Below are 12100 nucleotides of genomic sequence, written 5' to 3'. Positions count from 1 at the left end.
AGCATCCTGTCTAATCACCTGCATCCATTCATGTCCATTGTGCAGTCCGATGGACTTGGGCAATTCCATCCGGACGATACGACATCTCACACGTCCAGAATTGCTACAGAGTGGCTTCAGGTATACTCTCCTGAGCTTAAACACTTCCGCTGGCCACCAAACTCCCCAGACGTGAACGTTATTGAGCATATCTGGGAAGTCTTGCAACGTACTGTTCAGATGAGATCTCCATCCCCTCGTACTCTTACAGAGTGTCTGCAGCAGGTGTCCGACTCCTGTTTATTGTTAGAATAGTGGGGAAATGCAAGCACTGTACAAACGAAACTTCTTAGAAATCACTCGTGTGGCCCATCCTAGAATACTGTTGAGTAGGACAACGTGAGGAATTGAACGTAAAACGATGGTTAGCACGAATGGTCACTGCTTTGTCTGACTCATGGGAGAGTGACACAGAGATTCTGCTGTAGTGGCATTACCCAATATATTAGGTAAAAGTATTAAATCTTTAGTGTAGCAAGGAGGCCAACGTGGAGTATTGCGGTAACAGCGCTGGCTGTCAGCATTTGGAGCACAGTAACTAATGCGCAAGTGAGTTGCAGAACACCTAAAGCTGAGTGCAAAGGTAAACTGGGCCATGCGGCAAAGAACAACGTAGTAAGCGGGTCATTGCCACCATACTCAAGCGAGTCTCTCTGTTATGGGCAGCGTAACTAGACACCAGGTTTTCGAGAAACAAATGGGCAGTAACGGAGTATAAATGAGGCTGAATTTGAGGACAGGGTGTCTGTCATTCGCTTCAGAGACTTGGTCATTGCTGAGTAGCCGCACCATATGACGCCGTAGCACCGGCAGATCGCGAGACGAAAAGGCAGTGCCAGCCCCAGCCTCCTTTTCGAGAACGTGCTGCACCTGCCACCATTCTGCGTCGTTCTCAAGACCCACCGGCCTGCTGTACGTGCCTGCTGCCGACAAAGTTTGAAACGTCCCCTTAGAACAATTATATAAGACTGGTCTGTATGAAACGTCCCCTTAGAAAAATTATTACAAGACTGTGCTTAAACTGAAACACAATATTTTTTAGCGCAACGCAATCTGACTTCCAAAAATCCCTACGAAAGAATGGCCCTGACTAGCATTAACCTATACGTTTCACAAATCACTTACCTCACAAAAATCTTCGTTACTCAAGCTACTGCAATACAGCGAGCGCCACTACAGCCAGCTAAATAAAAGATTCAAACTACTGAAGGCACTAACTACTGATAGGCATAGTTAGCAAATGAAAGATTTTAATAGAGAACAAACAATGTATTTACCTCACTAGTCATAATATATATAGCAGTTCATGACACCAATTCTTACAAATTTCAAAACTCCGCCATCTCTCTCCCCACGTCCACCACTGCTGGCGGCTCACCTCCAACTGCGCAACGCTACGCGCTGTTAGCATCCAGCTGCCGCTGCCCAACACTACAATGGCAGACAACAATGCAAACCAGCCACAGACTGCGCACAGCACAGCCAGTGATTTTTCATACAGAGCGCTACGTGGCGTTACCAATAAAAGAACCTAAACAGCCTACTTACAAGTTGAGTTCCAGGGAAAGGACTCGGCGTCACAACGGCAGCCACCGTTCGCTGCCTGTCCGAAGGGCGCTGTTCGACACCCGGCACAGCCTCCGAAGCCATTGAGCTGTGGGGCCGTCATCTGGCAGGTCGCTCCTCTGGGAAGCGCCGCTGTCAAAACTAGCCGTGACGTTGCCTTCGCGGCTGGGCCAGAGTCCTCGCGCAGCATCGCCGGGTGCCGTCTTACCAGCCAACGCAGGCTGCGCCGTCCAGAGCTCACGAGGAGTCATATGGAATTGAGGAAAAATTAAGTGTATATTATTAAATTATCCACAGCGTTTCCACTGATTTCCCACCATCTACGGCATCACCATACACGTAACACCCCCTGTAGAAGTGCAACTGCAGAGTGGTCCATACACAGTGGTGTCAGAAGGGGACGACGGTGCAGCAAACAACAGCGACGGGTGTGCCACACCAACGGCACGTCGTTCGAGCCACAGCCGGCACTGTCGTCACTGAGGTGAGTGAGACTGTTTTGTCCTGGTGGGGTGGTTATCATGGGGTCGAAATTTAGAGAGCGTGATTTTACGAAATTTACATTTACGAAACCAGTGGAATCTGTCGCAATTTAGGACAAATGGAAAAGATGAATGGTTAGTTTCTGTACGTTGCACACAGTGGAATGCTCTCGGACGTTCTGCGCCTCATGCTGAGCCAGCAGAGGAACTGCTTTACTTGTAACCGTTTTGGGCACACGGCCAGACATTGCAGAGAGTCCTAGTGGCTTGTGATTAAACAGGAGAAATAACTAGGTAGAACACTTCGTAACTAACTGTTCTGTGCCCAGTGTTTTGTTGTAGTGTAATTTCTATCCTGTGTAATGGACACATAGGCAAAATCAGAGACGCCAGATGTCACCAGTGAAGAAGTGGCGCTTGCAGTTGATCAGCTGGCTCATTTGAGAGAGGGCAATGTGGTTATGTTTAATGAACTAGCAGCAAAGATAGAAGCGTTGGAGTCGCAGTCTCTAGGAGTGGATCCTACTGAGGCGAGTATTGTTTCTCCGTTCTCTGGTATAACGTCCAAGCATGTGTTGGCATTTATAAAGTCTCTTAAGTCATCGGCTGACATGGGGGTTGGTCAGATAAGCGGTTGCAGATCGCAAGGCTACGTTTGCACAGAAGCAGTGCGAAATACAGAAACGTTTCACTAGTTCCGAAAGGGGTTGGGACAACTATACGGTCAACATAGTAGTGCACGGATTTTTCGCGAACAGTTAGGGATGGTATCTAGGAGACTAACGAGCATAGAATTAGGAAAATGAACGTTAAAACGTACGACTTCTCGTAAACAGGAGGAACTAAAGTGATGCTGCAACAGGCCAAGGTATGAGGGGCCAATGCTTTTTTGAGGCTTTTAACACCAGAAATGTGTACGATAGAGTGCAAGGGGGCGCCTACGGATCTTCATGAAGGAGTTACTTAAGCTTTGGAATACGAAGAAATCGATAGCTCGATGGGGGTAAGAGAGGTATATACATTTAATATTAAGCTTTCTAATTGCCGTCGAACGGGACATGTACAAAGACAATGTTACCCATTACGGAAGCCACAGCACAACTGGAGCAACAGCAGTCAACAATTTGGTAGAACTGGCCGGCCGTAGTGGCCAAGCATGGATGTGTGTGATGTACTTAGGTTAGTTGGGTTTAAGTAGTTCTAGGGGACTGATCACGGCAGCTGTCAAGTCCCGTAGTGCTCAGAGCCATTTGAACCATTTTTTGGTAAAACTGGCAGCAGAGGAGATTTTGGGCAATGGTAAGATTCTAGGAATAAAGGGTATTGGTAGTCTAGGGCATAGGAATGGTCTGTTAAACTTAAAAGAGAGCCGCGGAGCCGCCTACGGGAGTTCCCTATAGTAGTACGTTCCGTCAGAACGAATGCAGAGACGGAATGTTCCATAATTGTTGTCGTGGATGGAAGATAGTATGAAGTATTGTCGGACACAGGTCATGTGTGTCATCGGTCTCTAGAGAATTAGTGGATGAGAGACAATGGAAAACACCACGATATGGTTTACATGGGGTAGGGGGTAATGATATACGACCATTGTGGTCAGTAGTGGTGGATTATTCGGTTCAGACAGCCAAGTTTAGATAGTATGTGAAAGTGGTGTCTCGTGTAAGCGAGATGTACAGCGTGATCCCAGGACTACATTTTCTGCATCAACATCATGCCATAATTGACCTTCGACAACACACTCTGGAACTGAGTTGGAAGACATTCCGACTACGGGAAACTGTTTTCAATGTTAATCTGCCACGGGGAGTGTCTAGGACACGAAGTGGTCCAGTTAAACGGCGAGCAATAGCATGACTGTGTGTCGAAAGGCACCGGAACCGAACTTACCGGTAGGTGTGATATGTGTAATAGAACCATTGGAGGGTAGTGAAGTGCTAGACACAGTGTGTTGTTTGGTGAAACGTAGTGTTTTACGCGCACAGGAAAGGGATGGAGGGAAATTGATACCATTCAGTGTGCATAACTTTGGCGCCGAAGATGTAAAGTTGTTGAAGGGAACATTATTAGCTACACTAGAGATTCCATATGAGGAAGATTGCCATATAGAAGGTGTGACCTATAAGGGGGGCTCCAGACGGTGTTTCGTGAGAAGTTGAAGCATCTGAAAGGAGCAGTAAGAGCCCAATTGCAGGATACGTTTCTAGAATTGAGGATCTGCTACGTGCCACGCCAGTAACACAACACAGATTCCAACCGGAAACGAAGCACCTTTATACCGAAGTCCTTACAGAATCAATGTGCTGAAAACTATGGTAAACACTCCACGAACAAGAATTCGATGCGTAGAAAATCACCAAAATTCGATGTGTAGAAGATCACCAACGGTGCTATTCGGCAGCCGCAAGAGAGCTACCATTGCGTAAACCGGAAACGTACATCATATCTGCATATTGTACTTTAGTTCAGATGTGTGACATTTTAATCACTGCGTGCACATACAATCAACCAACGCTTCTCTCTGATACACTCTCAATTTCCACTCTCAATCTCTCGCATTACTTCACTCACAACATACCATGGGCAACTGTGCGTTCAGCGTCCTAGTCTAACGGCAGAAAGACGTCCTGAGCAAAGAGGTTGAAGCCAACGAGGTATGGCAGGCTAGAATAAAATATCTGCGAGGCTGGTTGGGTAAGACACATACAAACGTGCTCGCCACTGGCCCCAAAACAAATGTACATTAAATGGTTCAAATGGTTCAAATGGCTCTGAGCACTATGGGACTTAACTGCTTTGGTCATCAGTCCCCTAGAACTTAGAACTATTTAAACTTAACTAACCTAAGGACATCACACACATCCATGCCCGAGGCAGGATTCGAACCTGCGACCGTAGCAGTCGCGCGGTTCCGGACTGAGCGCCTTAACCGCTAAACCACCGCGGCCGGCGTACATTAAATGTTTTCTATCATAAACTATTCGGAATAGAGTATATGTTCATATGAAATTTCTTGCTTCAAATGAGTGTTCCTGTCATACCCCTGAGTACTGACTACTCCTTCTGGGACAACGTGTACTGTGGCATCGTCACTTGTTGTATCCATCAAAACAAATCTGGCACTCTGCGTAGAATGTATCAGGAAGAGAACACACTACCACAGAAGGTAGTTGACGTACGAGAAGACTTGCTTGGTCAGTAGCAACTGATTTGGTGTATTAAGCATCTCTCTGTAGTTGAAGCCCTACAGACTAAGTTAACCAAACACAGTGAAGGAGGGCTATCCAAACTCTAGAAGTCCAACCTGGTCACTGAAGCGCCAAAGAAACTGGTGTAGGCATGCGTATTCAAATACAGAGGTATGTAAATACACAAAATACGGCGCTGCGGTGGGCAAGACAAGTGTCTGGTGCAGTTATTAAATCGGTTACTGCTACTACATTGGCACGTCATCAAGATTTGAGTGTGTTTGAACGTGGTGTTATAGTCGGTGCACGAGCAATCGGGCACAGCATCTTCGAGGTAGCGATGAAGTGGGGATTTTTCCCATGAACCCGGAAAAAACATTAAATCTCCGACATCGCTGCGGCCGGAAAAAGATCGTGCAAGAACGGGACCAACGACGACGACTCAAGAGACTCGTTCAACGTGACAGAAGTGCAACTCTTCTGCAAATTTCAGCAGGTTTCAATGCTGAGCCATCAACAAGTGTCAGCGTGCGAATCATTCAACGAAACACATCGATATAGGCTTTCGGAGTCGAAGGCCCAATCGTGTACCCTTGATGACTGCACGACACGGAGCTTTACGCCTGAGCCCTCCACAGCAAAATTGGACTGTTGATGTTTTGAAACATGCTGCCTGGTCGGACGAATATCGTTTCAAATTGTATCGAGCGGATGGACGTGTACGGGTATGGAGACAACCTCATGAATCCAAGCAGCCTACATGTCAGTATGGGACTGTTCAAACTTGTGGAGGCTCTGTAATGGAATGGCGCGTGTGTAGTTGGGATGATATGGAACCCCTCATACATCTAGATACGATCCTGACAGGTGGCACGTACGCAAGCATCTTGTCTGATCACGTGCATCCATTCATGTCCATTATGCATTCCGACAGACTTGGCAATTCCAACAGGTCAATGAGTTTCCCCACACGTCCATAATTGTTACAGAATGGCTCCAGGAACACTCTTCTGAATTTAAACACTACCGCTGGCCACCAAACTCCTCAAGCATTAACATTATTGAGCATATCTGGGATGCCTTGCAACGTACTGTTCAGAAGATATCTCCACCCCCTCGTACTCTTACGGATTTATGGACAGCCCTGCAGGAATCATCGTGTCAGTTGCCTCTAGCACTATATCAGACGTTAGTCGAGTCCACTCCATGTGGTGTAGCGGCACTTCTGCGAGTTCGCGAACAACCTACACGATATTTGGCAGGTGTACCAGTGTTTTAGGCTTGTCAGTGCGGTTGAGGCTGCAATCATAAATAAAATACTGACACTCGGCATTTACTATCCGACGATTGTTCCTTGACAGCGGCTGTCTATAACGGTGGCAGCTAAGACTGGCCAGTAACCGCTGCTGGTGATGAGCTGGTTGAGTGTGACTGTGCACCGGTTTCCGTCAGCGAAAGGCGAAAAGAGTTCCATCTGTGATATATTTTGCGGGGATAGGGAGCGCGCTCTCAGACGACTGACATAATTATTGGTATGTAGCATGCAGTCTCTGAAAGTCTTTCAGCAGAAGGGTAAATATGTTCGCGCTGTGAGTGCCATCTTTGTGGTAAGGTTCGAGACTGCATGGCTGGTTGTGCCCCTTGTAGCTATCACTGTGTTCTGTGTGAGAAGGCGTGCACAGTTTCATAAGAAGTAAACAATGTTAGCTTTGATGATGCGAAGCTCACTTTGTTTACATCCTATGATTCTACCACTATGACTTAATAATATTAAGACAATTAATGGCCTCTTCTCTTTTATATTTTTTGATGCTAATTACAGATTGAAATACTGATGTATTAAATGTGTCTTCAAGAGCCAATGAAAGTTGATCTCGATAAAAAAGTTGTTTGTCAATAAACAGTGAATAAGTGAACAGTTCGCTGGTGACTTAACGAAAGCGTCTTATAAAAAAGAATGTGTTTTGGCTGATGGTTGTAATAAGCACGCAAACGGAACAAAAAGTAAGACAATGGTGTGCGAAGCAGGTGAACATGCTGGATGGCTATATGTTATGACATGAATCTTTTGAATAAGGAACTACTGACGCACATCTGGTCAGCATGTTCAGCGCGCTTTTCCGAAATTGTCAACATCCCATACCGTTGAAACACACCGAAATTAGTGATGCCAAATATTGGCAAAGATGTGTGACATGGGCTGAATTGTAGACCTATAAGCTTATTAACAGCCTTATCTAAGGCCACTGGGAGGATGTATGTCAAAAGGCTACACAGTTGGGTTGATTTGCAGGAAGGGACCAAACAGCGAGGTCATCGGTCCCATCGGATTAGGGAAGGATGGGGAAGGAAGTCGGCCGTGCCCTGCCAGAGGAACCATCCCGACAATTGCCTGAAGCGATTTAGGGAAATCACGAAAAACCTAAATCAAGATGGCTGGACGCGGGATTGAACAGTCGGCCTCCTGAATGCGAGTCCAGTGTGCTCGGTAAGAGGCTGCAGCGTCAAGTCACTTCTGAGGAAACACTACCTGAGAAGCTATTCGGGTTACCGAAGAGTCATTCAACCGAGCATGAGATCCTGCTATTAGAGGAGGCCAATGCCCTGAAGCGTGACGAGTACTTCGGGGAGGTGCTCTTCGACGTTTCCACAGCGTTCAACAGTGCTTCGCATGGTCCTGTTGTTCCAGTTACTTCAGCATGCTATGCCACATGATCGTCTTATCCGCTCCTAAATCGACGGTGGGACCTTCCATAACCGAGATAAAGTTGGAGTGTCCACAGTGAGTCTACCTGTGCTAGCGTGCTACCGGGGTCGGTTCTTGGACCGATACTGTAACACTCATCACCGCCGTACGCTGATGATACAGACATCTCCAGTCGCATTGTGAATGCCAACATTATCCAACGTCAACTGCAGCTTTTCACTGACAACCTTCACACCTGGGACGTCTAGTGGCGCCTTAAACTCAGTTCCACCGAGACGTAGTCTTGTTCGTTGCTCGTCTAGCCACCCTTCAGCGGTGTCACCCATCAAAAGGGCAGGCACACTTGTTCCGCGGAGTGCCACGGTACGATATCTCGGCGTCACGCTAGACGGCCGTCTAAAGCGACGCCAAAACATCAGAGGCATCAGGAACAAAGCCATCGACTGGCTGGGCAAACTGTACCCACCGCAGAATCCGCCTTACACGCCACCGCCGCAGATTGGTGTCACACTGTACGGTGACGCCGCTCCGCCCCGTACCAGAAAACGCTGCCATTGTGTGGGACCAAGCCGCCGAAGCGCACGTACAGGAGCTACCAAGAGTGGAATACTGTACGCTGCGGTTGGCTCTGTACTTGCCAAAGATCTTTGAGACAGATGAACTGCATGAAATGGCTGAGGTCACATGTCCAAATGACCGTTTCTGGATGGCTGTCAGCATGTTCTACGAGAAAACGCGTTGGTCGCGCAACAGGAAAATTCAGGCGCTAGGCTGAAAAATTCAGCGCCACGTCCATACAAGACGGCCGCAGTAGCTGACTCTGACTCAAGACAGACTGGATAATACCAGGAAACAGTCATAGCTGATCCAGAAAAAGACAGTTCACAACGAATAGGAGGAAAAGCATGTAGGTGTTGCGAACTCCGTAGATGTCAAGAGAATTACAAACAGTATGAACTGTAACGTCCCCTTCGAAAAATTATTGAATTACTGTGCTGATAAACCTCTTACATTATTTGATTTTCAAACAGCTGAGCGGAACTGAACGTACTCAGACATTTCACTCTTTACCTATTCTGATCAACACTAAACTGACACACAATATTTTTAGCGCAACGCAGTCTGACTATCAATAATCCCTACAAAAGAATAGCCCTGACTAACATTAACCTATACGTTTCACAAATCACTTACCTCACAATAATCTTCGTTACTCGAACTGCTGCAATACAGCGAGCGCCACTACTGCCAGCTAGATAAAAGATTCAAACTACTGAAGGCACTAACTACTGATAGGCATAGTTAGCAAATGAAAGATTTTGATAAAGAACAGACAATGTCTTCACCTTAATAGTGTTCAAAAGTCATAATATATATATATATCAGTCCATGATATCCAATATTACAAATTTACTGTTTCTGATGGACACACGTCCAGATCGTCCGCTCTCAAAATTCCGCCATCTCTCTCCCCACATCAACCACTGCTGGCGGGCTCACCTCCAACTGCGTAACGCTATGCGCTGTTAACAGCCAACGGCCCAACACTACAATAGCGATTATTGCAACAATGCCGACCAGCCTCAGACTGCACACAGCACAGCCAGTGATTATCATACAGCGCGCTGCGTGACGGTGGCGCTACCTAAACAGCCTACTTACAGATCATTAATAAACCAAGAAACTGCACGGACGGATTCCTGACTGGAAATGGAGGGAAAAAGGTCCTTTATCCGGAAATGCATCATTGCCGCCGTAGATGGCACTGGCGAATGAAAGTTCCTCTGCCCACGTGCCAAGCGTTCCGTGTGTGTTGCAGACTGTGAGATTGACGCAGCGTACTATAAGCAGCTGAACGGTACGGTATTTATGTCGGCAAAAAAGCCGAGACAGTGTTTGTGTACGGTCTAGCAGATGGAGACGAGTGACAGGCAACACGGCTATACCAAAACGAGTACCCTCATACACACTGGCCACTTCACACAACATTTCAGGCCCTTTTGGACGTTTGTGTCATCACGAGTCTTTTCAGACAGACGAACGTGCGGGAAGGCGACAGACTGGGCATACACCGGATTTGGAGGACCGGGTTCTGTAAGATATTGATTCAAACCCTAGTAAAAGCTCCAGGCAAGCTGTCCGCCTACATGGTGTAAACCAAAATACGATTGTTTGGCCGTACACAGTCACCATCTCGGCTTGTTCCTGACATGAATACCGGACCATTCTGCTGCCTGTACTACGCTGCGTCAATCACACGGCCTGCAACATACAAGGATCACACGGCACACGGTCAGAGGAACATTTATTCTTCAGTGCCATCTACCGTGGCAACGACGTATTTCCAGTCAGGAATCCTTCTCTGCAGTTTGTTGGTTTTATCAATGTTGATCCTGCATAACTCCTTGAAGATCCGTCGCAAGGAGGACCGGTGAGTGTGACATGACTAGTCTGCAATGGACAGTCGTGCGATAACAGCTCAGTAATCGGTAACCATGGAGACGACGCTAATACCAGAAAGTCAGCTTTAAATTTTACTAGTAGCATCGCCGAAGACAACAAGCACAATGCCGACCTATTCCCTGCGTCAGCGCTGTACGTCAGGAAGAACTCGTGCTTTGTTTTCATAGTCCAAGTGGCCGAAGTTGGCTGTGTACGGCGATGCGACACATTTCACGTCTGTCGCTACTGCGTGACTGTATGGTGTGGAGGTGCAAGTATTTTGACGCGGGCGAGAGCTTATGCCACATCTATCGCAGCTGCGAACATCACGGTACGTGTGTTACTAAAACGTTTCACGATCCAGCCTTGTTCTATATTCGGATTATTGCTGAATTAACTGAGCTTCGTTCGTATAGCGGAAATTGTTTGAAATCAGCTGCAGTGGACTGATCGTCACCCAGGTTTCTGTGGTTACCTGCCGGAACTGTGCTTGACAGGATTATACACGTCGGAGCTCTTTATATATTGTTGATTGGTAAGACCTGTTGTTTCTGGTTGCTTTAAGAGCTACTGATCGAATCATTTTGTGATCAGTATATAGTCAATTTTAGACTTTCTTCGGCAGTGGGGCACATTCTCGGATAATTCTATTTTTATAAAAACTTTAAACCCAGTAAAATTAATTTCTTTTGTTTTACAGCGTTTAGGTTCCTGGAAAATAACGTAATTTGTCAAAAGTGAAAGCCGGAAGGTCATGATGCTTAAAAGTCACGATGACAGGGCGCGAAATTGTTTAATTAGTTGTGTTTTATGAGGATATGGTCTGACCAACTCTCTTTTTGTGGTATTTGAAAGAAAGCTATTATTTATAATGTTAAAAATTTAATCTTTTCATTAGGTTTCAACAGTTTAATTGGTGGTAACTGGGAAAGTATTCAGTAAACGTTATTATATATTACGCATGCTATCAAACCACATTTTCGAACTGTTGTATTTTCTAAAGATAGTTCTGATTATGAGTAACCTCACTTGTAACTGCTGACGCTGTGAACAGGCATTTAGAGCTTGTTTGAAAAAAATTGTTTTGTAATAAATTTTTGTTTTCTACTGGTTAAATTCACCAGCACATTTCTCTCCTGCGTACCTTCATGAACTAGAAAAATATCTGCAGAGAACTGGCTTTACTTCCTAATCAACCTGTTCTCTACCATCGTTTCGACTCCACTGCATACCTTCATGAACTAGAAAGACATCTGCACATCACTGGATTTGTCACAACCTAAGGCAATGTATGAACTATTGATTTTGCAGCGGATTGTGAGTTATATTGGCCGTGAAAGGCAATATTCTGGGTTCGAGGTGCGTTGCATCACATAGTTTTCATCTGCGAGGAAGTTTGTTAATGTTGCCACAGATTTTTTGATAGTTGAGGACGAGACGATGGTGAATTGGAGGACTGGTGCCAGGGAAGCGGTCGAACGCTTTCCAGCATCTTGTTGCTTGTACAAGTATTGAGGTGTTGAGTTTGTACGTACCAGTGCTCAGTTCTCTGTCTGTAACAGACTTCGCACTGTGCCCTTGTCGCCGTAATTGCCAGTAGCGTGAGAGACTGAATCGGTATCTAGTGCTGAAGAAGCATGAATAGTATCTGTAGGATTCATTACGAAGGAGTAGGT

Source organism: Schistocerca gregaria, chromosome 3, assembly GCF_023897955.1.
Source record: "Schistocerca gregaria isolate iqSchGreg1 chromosome 3, iqSchGreg1.2, whole genome shotgun sequence".
Lineage (NCBI taxonomy): Eukaryota > Metazoa > Arthropoda > Insecta > Orthoptera > Acrididae > Schistocerca > Schistocerca gregaria.
This window is presented reverse-complemented; position numbering follows the sequence as displayed.